The sequence below is a fragment of the Thermobia domestica genome, chromosome 1 (assembly GCF_964235325.1).
Source record: "Thermobia domestica chromosome 1, izTheDome1.hap1.1, whole genome shotgun sequence".
Taxonomy (NCBI): domain Eukaryota; kingdom Metazoa; phylum Arthropoda; class Insecta; order Zygentoma; family Lepismatidae; genus Thermobia; species Thermobia domestica.
The window spans coordinates 160,359,593-160,372,489 of record NC_137454.1 but is presented as its reverse complement, the minus strand read 5'-3'; the positions used below and the strand labels follow the sequence as shown (position 1 = coordinate 160,372,489).

The 12,897-nt window shown below is 35.0% G+C and overlaps 1 protein-coding gene across 1 annotated transcript in view; it reads right to left on the bottom strand.

Annotated features, from left to right (window-relative positions):
* Positions 1-12,897, bottom strand: part of LOC145690352 (hexosaminidase D-like) — a 190,917-nt gene that overhangs the window by 141,321 nt on the left and 36,699 nt on the right. The window contains exon 2 of the mRNA XM_081765170.1: positions 9,167-9,270. The gene's annotated coding sequence lies outside the window, so the exon portion shown is untranslated. The remainder of the gene's footprint in view (positions 1-9,166; positions 9,271-12,897) is intronic.

The following is a 12,897-nucleotide window of genomic DNA, read 5'->3' as shown; positions in this document are numbered from 1 at the left end:
GTGTTTTGTCTCCTTTATCTACTGAAACTACAACATACAGACACTCATCCCCTCTAGTCTAGTGGCTAGCGATCATGCCTTTGCTTCACGCGGAACAGGTTCGATTTCCGGTTGGAAAACCTTTAAATTTGAAAGTATTACGGTGGATAGAATTCACCTTTAAAATGTACGTTCAGGTCTAATACAGATTTAATGCTGAAAGGAACGCTATAGTACAATCCAATCAAACCACAATATATAGACAAATAACCCTTAAAAAGCAAGAGTTTAGTAGTTCCTTAAGTTATACAATATAAATCACACTAATATATGTGAAATAAAGAACAAGGTACAAATTACATTCAATTTCTCTTGTAATATTAATGTAAGTGCAAATTTTAATACTGTCGGTTTCACTTTGGGCTCCAGAGTAACAGCTTACACAAGAAACATGCCTGCATTATGTAAACGTAATTACGTGCTTGACTTTCTTAAAATAAATAAATAAAGTCTCCATTATTTAACTCATAAATAATAGTGACCATTCCCCATAATATAGAATGCCCCCTAAATTCTCTTCCTTCCCCCTTAAAAAAGTTATACTACTTTTTAACTTTATGTTCTGAATTTAACTTAGAATCACCCTCTCCTCTGGGTCGGCAATACATAAGTTACGCAGTTTTTATAGGTAACTTTAATTACTTTAGTTCTTAAATGCTTCATGCGATTTTTGTTCTTCATTCTCTCCTTAAAACTTCTATGATGTAGTTTAATCATGCTATTCCCTTGAATGCACCATCCCTGATAATAATAATAACTTACAAGGTCAGATTAAATCATTACGTATTTCAATAAATATTCGTCATACTACATACTTAAAAATTGTAATTCAGTACATAGTAAAATAATTACAGTGTTAATTCAATTCAATTCTTTGTTACTTGCAGTGTTGTATTAAGTTTTCCACATGCATGGTTCTACTTTAACTGCATCGGATTTTGGGGTAAATTCTTAAAATGTTATTGTTAAATCAACTTCTTGACATGGTGACTGGTTGTTGTTAGGAGAGTAAAATTACTTTTTGTATCTAAAAGGAGCAAAGTATTACTTCAAACCAACTAGAGTTAATCAATGAATGCCGATACTACTCTTTCCATAGCCAACCTTTATTCGGTTTATAGGGTACAGCGGGGTAATTTGAATAATTTCAGACATTTTCTCATATATCTCGGAAACTGTAATTGGTATTCAAATATAAAATTGTGAACAAAAACTTTAAACCTTACTATTACTTAACAATTTTTCTCAAGACAGTATCTGAGATACATCATTGTGAAATTTGGGTATTCAATTTCCCCGCCGAAATTTCGAAAAACGTAAATGTGAGGGGCAATTTGAATAACGAGTGGGGTAATATGAATAACCAACAAAATAAACAAGTCTTACAGAAATAATGTATAAACTATTTAATAGTTAGATTGCAATTTCTACGGTAGTGGAAATATGCTAGTTTTGAATGAAAAGAAGTAGGCCTACATAAATTGTAAATATGCGTCACCTATAGCTATTTTTTTGAATGTAGGCCTACACTAAAAAAAATGTTCAGAACACTGTTTAAGGCAAGGAGCCGTAATTGGTTAATTCATCTTCCATCGTTCGTACTTAACGACAACGACAACAGATAAACTGTTTTCGACCTTCTGCACCGACACAGACTTCGTAGAACTATGTCTTACAACGCTGGCAACGAATCCAGTCTCCCTTTTTAGCAGAACGTTCTGAATAGTAATTAAGAAGGTAAAAACAGCAATTCCTTGTTTGACTTTCATTGCCTGCAGCCATCTTTAGACTTAGGCCTACATTTTCGTCACTGGAAGGGGTAGAGGATATCAGTTTCTTTCGAGCATGCATTTGTTTTTTTCTTGGCAGGTTCTGTATTAGCACTCTTCTTTCTTGTAGTGTCTTTGGATTTTGTTGCACCCGATGCTTGCGTCTTTCCTCGGAGGTGTTTTATTCTCATTGCCCGAATATTTTCAGTAGTTGAGTGGCATAATTTGCCTGCGGCACGACGTCTCTTCTGCACACAAACTTTTTCTGAGCTGGGAAGCACTTGTTGTATGGGTTCATCTATAGGCTTCGTTGTTACAAAGTTTTGAAAGCCATGATCGGAAGAAGAAGGCGCGCTGTTAAGATCTTCTTCCCGAGAAAACTGCTCCTCAAAATGTATAATAAGGACATACGTTTCCGAAGGGGCGAATCGAAATTCTTCAATAGCTTTTGGACTAAACGGGTAGATACCAATACAGGAAAACCCATTAACTGCCAGTCTAACAGAAGCTGTCCACTTCTAGGCTTCAGTGATCAAAATGCAGAACTGAGATTTACTAATCACTGACCTCGGGTTTTAGTGAATCCAGATAGTTGCCTCTTGGTGGTAATTGGCTTTAAGGCCTTAGAAACACAGCGATCGAGTGGTTATAATACGTGTGTTGTGTCTGAAGGTAGGTAAAGCATTTCGATGTCATGACTTTGGTAGAACTCTAAGGACAAAAGTTGTGAGTGAGATTTTGGGTTTTAAAGTCCGGATTTAGGCGTACGCCTTTGAATATTACTACAGGAGGTGTAAAAGACCTTCTGGCATTGCAGCATGCTATCAGCGTTACATTTTCCCCTCGCTCAACAGATGTAAAACTTACCACCTCTTTTCTACCCTTTTCTGCAAAAATTTTAGGGGTCTGTTATTTAGAGGAAGATTACTTTCGTCCATATTATAAATACGGTTACGATGGTTTATGGAGATCATACTCGTTCATTAATTTTCCCAGTAAGACAAAATAAGAATTCGCAGTTTCCTTGTTAACACTAGAAGCTTTCGCTTTTGACAAACAAATATAAAATAGTAGGCCTATAGTTCCAATTTCACCGCTATTCAAATTGCCCCGTTTTGAATTATCCAAATTGCCCCGCAGTCGACGAATATTCCATTCACAACGTGGTATGAAAACTGCTGATTAGTTGACGCCAGTGTACAGTATATCAATGCCCCACATGCTACTGATATGATTATAATCCAGAGCGGTTTCATTTTATCCAGTTAATAATAAGGAAAGCTTAAGGAAACAACGTTGAAAATTATAACGACCTAAAAATACAAACATTCGTGCTTACCTTGCAGCAAACAAAAATTCGTATAAACCTTCAGAACCGAAGGAATAGTTTGTATTTCTGATAGCGACTTCTGCAAACCACCACCTACAAATCCACCACAGGTTCACTAACATGGCGAACCGCATTTCCACTCCAGCTGGCAAAATGCTTAACATTATTCAAATTCCCCGCCTATTCGAATTACCCCGCTGTACCCTACTTCAGCCACAAGCCGATAAACTCCCTGTATTCCACAAAGTATTCCAATAACGTAAGCCACCTTGGCATTACATTAAACCTAAAACATAAATCGTCACTGTAGGCTCATCTACCTAAATATAAATATCTTTAGCCACTTATGGCTCCAATCAAACACATAATCAACTACAGCCACTTATGGCTCAATTTGAGACATCAATTCAATTACACATATAAACAATCACATAGTTACGCTCATTTTTTAAACCATCGTTCTTCTTTCGTTTACACTATCTATATACTAACTTTTAACACTTTTCACTCCCAACATCTTCCTCGGTATCACCTAAAAATGAACAGCACCATATGACTCCCAACAATTGTTTAATTTTAGTAACACGTCATTGGTACAGTTTTGTGTACAATTACTAAACAATTTTGTTAATTCCCTATTCGTTACTCCGTATAAATGTCAAATATAACGCACAAAGCTTTGTTCATAGCTCAAAATAAAAACTAATAACACACATTCATTCTCAATGTTAATTATTTAGATATTTATGATATCATTAGACGATAATGTCCACGCTAAAAATTGCAGTATAAGTGTATCTGTCTTATAAATAGGATTTTGAAGCAGTTGTGATTCTTTTGTTAGGTTATTGCTCGAAACAAATAAAAGGTTCGGTGATCACTGACAAATAATACAGCTATCAATATTAGTACCTCAATGGCTTAGCTGGTATATTACTAGCAAAACAGGACTGACATTGAAAGAAGACCATGTAGATGTTCCTAGTTCCGCGTTCCTTTCTTTATCTGCCCAGTTCTTTAACACCACTTCAGTACTATTTTTAGATTTAGCATCATCGTATAATTTAGCACCACTCAATACCGGCTTTGTGTCAGATCGGTAACACTAGGCCTGTGTTAACCTCAACACCAGTCTCTTGGTGCTTAAATAAGATGTTGAAGTGGTAGTCACACTGGGACCACTGGTCTGTGTTAAAATTAAGTTGTAACAACACCATAATCTTTTGCTGTGCATATGATACTATACTCGTTCACGCGTATATTTCTTCATATGTATATTTCTTGACCATATTAATTCTAATTTTCTCTCTAACATGAATGTATAACAGTCACTAAGAACAGCAAAACTTACAACGGAGATCACAAATGTTCAAGAATACGAACATCTGTACAGGTCACAATCTCTATTAAAAGTAAATGTGAGACAGGCCATTAAATTAGATTCTGTTCGCTTCGGTATAATATATTCTGATTAATATTATTTTTGAAAAAGAGTTGCCTGCTAGATAGTTGAGGCTATGACGAATCGAAAAGTTAGTGTGTAAGTTATGTCTCGTCTCGGAAAGTAGAACTCTTACGATTGGAGGAGCTCTGTCTCATCTGGCCATGAAAATTGTGCCCCGTCTCGTCTCGTGAATAAACCTAATTGGAATCTGTACAGAATTCAAGAGGTAGTTACTACTGAAGCTAAAGCGTCCTCATGTGTATAGGATGCTTACATACGCTAAAACAAAGAGTAAATTTGTACAGTAAGTATGCAAAGGAAGATAATCTTGCAACCTTGAACACTGAAATGCTTAATCATCATGTAAGCATTAGATAATCTATTAGGGTTTGTTAAATAACGATTCTTCATAATAGCTCAATAATCAGTAAATATGATTTACGTCTTATCTAAAACTAAGAATCACTTTATGTTTTGAAAAATATTTTCCCTAATTTGCTTTCCCGTATATGCACATAACATTTCCGTCCCATGCACCACGTCAGCCAGAATAATCCTGTACATTGTTTACACAATTCTTCAAAATTAAATATAGATCTAATTAAAATTCACAGATTGAAATACTGTTGGGTGTACAGTTTGGGACACAAGAAAATTGGATATTGCATACGTATTACCTGACCAGGATAGCAGTGCGGTTATGGGAGGATGGGGCTGCTGTTGTGCTTACATCAGTTTCTTGGTAAGCGCGGTGAGACAGGAGAGCGGAGAGTTTCACTCTGTAGTGTATCCAATGGTTTTTAAAAGCTGCAGTTTGGATGTTATGCATAGCCTAATCTCTTTCCACTTAATAAAGAACGCCGTAAATTATGTGGTTGTAGTGAACCATTCCTGTAGTGATGCAGATTTATTGTAAATAGTGATATATGAACGGAAATTACCAATTGAAGAACAACATGGCACAATTGACAATTCAGTGAGCTTCTACCGTGTATTAAACAGATTGTATAAAAATTGATTACGTTTTATTCGATGTCATTATAAAACAGGAGCAGCCTGTAAAACGCTGCACGCTAATGTGTTCGCAAGTTAATGTGGAGGGTGTATTTTTGTTGTAGTATTTTTTTTTCTTGTTACTTAAGATGTTTTGCAAATAACTTCAATAACTTTTTAAACTGTTTGTCTTAACTTGAGCCAGGGGCGGATCCAGGCTGAATGTTTGGGGGCGGTCGTTCGAAGTCAAATCAAGTAGAGTATATTGCAAAAAAAAAAAAAGTTAAACAACTTTAGAAAAGGAGAAGCAGCTATTGTCTGCAATTTCTAGAACAGAAATGGCCACCTGCGATTTCGAAGGAGGACTTTTTTTTTTGGGGGGGAGCAAGAATGCCAATGTAATTTCTTGCAATTTATTGCTTTATTTGACTTCTGCAACGTAAAACAAAAAAAAGTAAGGCCTACCTATTTTAGGTTTTATTTTACATTTATAATACAAAGATGAAAATTCTTAGGTTTTATTTTTAAAATAAAAAATATCCTATTCTGGGGGGGGGGGCAATTGCCCCGATCGCCCCGCCCCCTGGATCTGCTCCTGATTTGGCATATGCGTGAAGTGGTTTATTACGAACAGGACAAAAAGAATTGTGATAGACTGATTACAAGTAACCCGGTTAGAAACACTGCTGCTTGTATTTTAGTTCCAGAACCGGCCGCCCGCACTCGTTCGTTGGTCAGGTAATAGTTTGCAGGATATTGCAATACAAACTACGTATGTATAATTATGACTTTTTTTTTTTTGTGGGTAGGTGTACAACGTCTTGAATCCAGTTAGTGCTAGGATCCCACTTCAATAACACATCCGCTCCTTTATGACCTTATTATTACTGAAGGATATAGCAAAATAATAATATGTTATTGATTTGGAGTTTAACATCCCTTTGAACAGCAAGGATATATAGGACTCGATATACAACTTAACATAGGATCCAAATCTAAACCATGTAGGAGTTCTCATGAATAATAATAATACTGTAATAATAATAATAATAATAATAATAATAATAATAATAATAATAATAATAATAATAACGTAAGTATATATTTAAAGTGCTAAGAACATCGTGAGCCTCGGCCCATTCAGTCGGTTGAATTCTCTTCTCGATCCGTCTCGTATTGTTATGTCGGAGACTATTGGGCAGGTGATGCAATTGTAATTGACCACCGTAGTATCGCGAATATATTGCTGACTGTCATCGATGGACCAAAAAATGTAAGTTGTATATTGCATGGTTTTTTTCTACTCTTATAGCCTACATAATTATGGCAGGGCAGTACAAGTCAATTACATCCTCATAATCGTAGGTTTTGATAAACCCGGAACAATTAATCTTATAATTTGTTTGCAAAAGAAACTATTCTCATAAAGCATTTTAATGTTTGTTTACAAGCACATAGCTTATAAATTCACAATGTAAAACTGTAATTTGCCAATGTATCATGCCTCAATGTAGCAATTATTATTCATCAATCTTACGTAATATAGTTATTCTTGCTGTGGACGACCCATTCATTCATTAATAATTGTACTTGATTTAAAATAGCCCTGTAAGATGCTTATCCACATTGTATTATTCATATTCAATACAATAAAATAAAATAACCTAAATTAATTACCATATAATCATTATGTTTAATCAAAATACCTCTTTTAACTTCTGTTCTCCAGCATTAACCCCTTTGTGCATTTTTTCTATTAGCGAAAAAAAAATAATCAGTATTGGAAATCCTAATATGGGAACTTGAAAAATGAATTAAAACTTGAATTTTAGATTTTTCACTCCATTTTTCAGAAATAAGTAAATGCCATATATGACACACTTACAACTCACAAACAACATGCAAGATGACACCAAAATCTCTTATTCACGTCAATATCTCACACAGCAGACAAAATAGTTATTTGGTGCCTTTGATATATCACAAAAAAAAAAAAAAAAAACTAAATTGAAAAAAGGTATGTGCCGTATATGGTACGGCATGCGGTAAGGGGTTAAGTTAAATAACAATTGGTAAAATATAAATATCCATTACTATACTACCGAAGTAACAACTAAACATGTTAGCTGTACTATGATGTACTGCTTTAATTATCACATTACCGTGATAATACAATAAAATGGATGAGTTAATACTCAAGTAATAGAGTACAACGTGAGGTACGTTCTATACATAAGTCGATAAGTGCTATATTACAATCTCATTGTCGAAAGACAAAGTGATACAAAATAAAAGAACTTAACTTGTTCACGAAGAACCTCGTGGTATTTGTCGTTTAAAGCATAACCCTGCAAATAAGCAACAAAATTTTACTAGCCCTAGAAAAAAGCTACTAGCCCACGTCCCATATCCCAATCGTGATTTTCATAGTTTTTACTGTTTAAGAACTCGCCTGCATCGATGAACCACTCGCCCCGGGCGAGTGGTTATTTGTATCTTTGCCCTAACCTCTTTGAAACCGTTTGCCTATTATTAAAAAATATTAATAAAGGTACTAATCAAAAAATGCTTTGCAGGGTTACTATGCGTATAAAAAGTTTACTTAGTTGGATTGGAATTCAGCGCTCTTACAGTACCGAGCCTTTATCAGACGTGGGCCTATGGGATTCGAACCACATTAGCTCCTGCCAAGAATTGCGCCCTGGTCTCTCGGGCCGAAGTCAAGTATACTAACCATATAGCTACCAAGGGGCTCAGAGAAAGAATCTGCTTTCCTTGATGCATATCTTTGTATCTTGAATGACAAATTGTTTAGTAAATACTGACTTAACAGTTTGTTTTTTAATCAAGAATCTACAAGTTCTACCGCTTGCTGTTTCACTCGTATTCTTGATAATAGCTCTGATACACGACTGTAGTCACAATTATATTCATGTAAATGTAGGTGAAAATACAGATACTTTGTAAACTTTTTGGGAATAATAATAATAATAATAATAATAATAATAATAATAATAATAATAATAATAATAATAATAATAATAATAATAATAATAACAATAATAATAATAACTGCATTATAGAATTAACGTTCAAATTTCAACAATCTTTGATTTGAGGGCACAGTGGCTTAGTGGTAGAGCGTTCACCACTGCTGGAAGAGGTCCATGATTTGATCCCAGGCCATGTGAGTTTGTGGTGGACAACATCGTGTCTGTGGTTAGGGTTTTTTCCGGTTTCCTTGCACATTCTCATTTCACTAATTTTGCCATACTCATTCACTTTTATTACTTATCCAACTAGTTTAGTGCTACATAGCTTATCCGTAAGACGTAAAACTACAGATTTAATTTAAATTCATTGCATTTCAACAATCTTTGATACACGAAAGGATGTCTGTTTTGTTCTCACCCATATTCAACACTTGTGCCCTCAAGCACTTCTTAGGGTAACAACGCCATAATTTTTACAAGTATTTCGTTTAATTTTCTAACTGCATTCATGTGTTTAATATAGAAACATTTACATACATATAATTCGGACGACTTAAATAATTCAACGGACTTTACTATTTTTAAAAATAAAACTTACTTGTGTGTTGGAGTAATTTATCTTCTGTTCTATAGAACAAAGTTAGACATAATCCCTCCACGTTAAAGACACCTTTCCACACCATGTTAGCCCGCCGTTGTTTCCTGAAAGAAGAAACAAAAAAATGACACTAACAGAAAACATTAAAATAATAATAGCCTCATTTTTGATGTCCGCAAAATATCCTTGGATGACTTCACGGCAACAATTTTAATTAGAACTCTTTGCGGTATAAACATCATTACTATTGTATCATTATCGGAAATAGCGTAACACATTATATGCATTTACACCTTAATTATTTTTTTCGCATACAAATGCAATTGATGGTTGGTTATATTGATCAGGAGTGGTTAATCCACAACACACATGGACACTTCCCAAGCAAAATCGCCATATAATATGTTTTATTTTTTGAAAGAGAATGTAGATGTTTTGCTGAGCAGAATTATTCATTACGAGGTAGGGAGAGGGCACGCTGACTCAAGTAATAAAGCTCTCACTTCTGGTACGAGGAATTCCTGGTTCGATTCCAGGTCAAATTAGTTTGTGGCAAGAGAGTCATTTCAGATTTGCTTGGGAAGGGGGCAAGACTCCTTGATATAAGTAAAATTTAGCGTTTTTATTTATCTACTATTCTATTGATAAAAAGTGTATAAATATGAAACTCGAGGGGGGGGGGGCAATTGCCCCTCCCTGCCCCCTAAATAACGCCTCTGGTTTGTGGTGATAAACAACATTGTCCCTGAGTTTTCTAAGGGTTTTCCCGTTCCTTCCCACATTCTAAATCCACCAATTGTCTATTATCACTCATATTTGTTAAATCAACCATTTTCTTTAACCTACAGAGTATAACTGTGCGACGTGAAATTGTTTTTAAAAACTATATTTAATTTAAATCGGAGAGAGCAAAATCGAACAACTTTATCTATTAAAATATACCATTCCCTTCTATAATAAAAGAAAAAAATCTCAACCCTTTATTGGGAGCGGGTAAAGTAAGTGAGTTTAGTTTGAATTTGTAAAACTATGTTAAACTTCCAGTCTATGGAGTTCAATATTGAAATTAGGAGCGGAAGGTATTCCGTTTCCAGTTTCAACAAAAGGATAAAGGAAGATAAACTTCTACCTATGTATATATATATATATATATATATATATATATATATTCTGAGCATTTTCGACAAAGAGTCCAGCAGTGTTTATAAATCACAGACAGTTGGAGATGAAAAACTGGAACCAAAAGTAATATCGGAAATTGGTAGAGAGCACATCGAATAAAGAGTTGTGCTTGTCCCACAGAACCCTAGGGGAAAGGGCTCCACACGAAATTTTCAATTAAAAAAGCACCTGTGCCATCTGATATGTCATTGGAAAGCTCATAGAAAACAAACACATTCTGAACTGTAGGGAAAGATTATGCGTGTGGGGCAATTTTTACGAAGGCCAGCAAGATGCTTTCTGTTTTGGTATTTGCAGTATTCTCACTCTGAACCGTGTCGTATTGGTGACAGCCGTACAAGAACTCACGGTTAAATGGTGATCATTCCTTAAATGGTGCAATACACGAAAATGTTTTCGTTACAAAAGTTGAATGTTTATTGCAGACATTGAAAATCACATATACAGGGTACCTCATTAACGCTGCGACCTCAAATATTTTCCAAACGGAAAAAAGGTATACCTGCAGTGATATATTTTCTGAATTTCCTGAATTGGATATACCCCTTCTTTATTGAGAGTCTCCAACGTGGATGCGTTACTGTGTTAATATATTTGCTATATCTTGTCTCGTTTGGAACACATCTGACGTCGCAACATTAGTTTAAATATTTTGTAAATTGAGCGAAACTGCACTACTTAAAAGAGCTGCGGTGGCTCAGTGGTAGAGCGTTCACCTCTGGTGCATGGGGTCCCTGGTTCCCAGCTCGTGCCAAGTGAACTTTGTGGTGGGCAAACACTGTGTATGTGGGTTTCCTCGGGGTTCTTCCATTTCCTCCCACTTTCTTCATTCTACCATTTCATTCATTTCTCATCATCACCGTCTCTTTAGCCTAACCGGCATAACGTGGAACGTAAAACTCAAAGATTTCATTTTTGCACCACTTAACTGCACTCACTCAGTTCACTACTTTTCGTCAATTGTTTCCCCCAGTATTGTATGCAACCACTTTGTCATAGGTGTTGTCCGGGTTGCCTGAATAACAGGCATTTTGTTTTTCTAAAGAGAATTGAATGATTTTTTTAACATTTCACAGCAGTCAAACTCTTTTTCAGGTGATTTATTTACGGCAGCATAAACTTAGTCATGTTTTTATTATAGGGTCTAAGTGAAATTGTCTATATCTAAAACTTCATACATTGTTTAGACAGCTTCGAAGAGATCAATCAAGTTTCAAGTTATTAACAAAAAAGACCAGAGTGGTAGTATCAATTTTTGCTGATGACGGTACAAATTTAGGGAAATTTCCATTTTAAAGGTTGGATTTTCAATTTTCTGTAGTCGAACTATGAAATTAAATGTTGGACAGTATGTTTTGTTTTGAATATGAAATACGTTCGACAATGGAGGACTATTTTACGCTGTTTTTAATGCTTTCCATTCAATGAAATTTACTAATTTATTATCACAATATTTGTATAACTTACGGTAATTTACTTTGAATATACACGAAATGGAAAAAAATTAGAACTTTCAAAATAAGAATGGTATGAAATAAGTTTACAGACCAAACAAAACAAACTAGAAATTTGGAGATTCACAAATAACGATAAGATAAACGACATAATAAACAACCAAGATATAGTCAGGTTTGTAAAATCGAATCGACTAAGGTGGTTAGGACACGTATTAAGAATATGAAACGATAGAAGGCCGTCGTACAAAATAATGAAAAAAAAAAAGGTTTATTTAATCCAGCACATGCAAAGGAAGGTCAAAATTTAGATGACTGGATGGCGTCGTAAATAATTTGGTAAAATTGAAAGTCTCCAAAGATGGAAAGAGAAATGCAGAGATGCAGTCTGCATTTCTGCATATTCTGCATCTCTGCAGTATTATTAAGAGCTGTGAGTGCACTTGGACTGCTTCCACCACTTGGGAGGCAAATGGTGGAAGCAGTCCAAGTGCATTCAGAGCTGTATCACCAAGTGGTAAGCAAATATGTGATGTAGTAGTAGCAAAATTTAAATTTATTTTAACACTAATTATGTATCTATCAAACAATTACAATATTCTCATATGTCTTGCCCGTTTTGAGTTATGTATTTGAACACTGTTCGATTGTAGAGAAAACTTTATTAATTGGTTCGTGATGTACGAAAACAAAAATAATAAAATTATCATTAACACGAGCCGTGAAACACTCTGTTCAGGAAGCAGTACAAACATGTCACAATATTGTAAATTGACGTGGTAAGAAGGAAAAATATCTTAACTTCGCAAATGAATAGAGATGTAACGCCAGCTAAGCGCCAAACAAAGGCTATCACACATACAGAATCGATTCATGCTAAAATGTTCGATAAATAGACCTACATAAGCAACTTTCGAAAGAGCCTACGGATTATTAGTTCTTTGGGTAAAAGAACATTAACATTTACACATTGCTCATTTCTCCATTTACACATTACAGGACATGTTTGTTCTGTATTGATTCTACAGGTGTACGACTTCCTTTTGTTTGGCATTTAGTTGTCGTTATTACACCACGCGATATCACTCAGCCGGT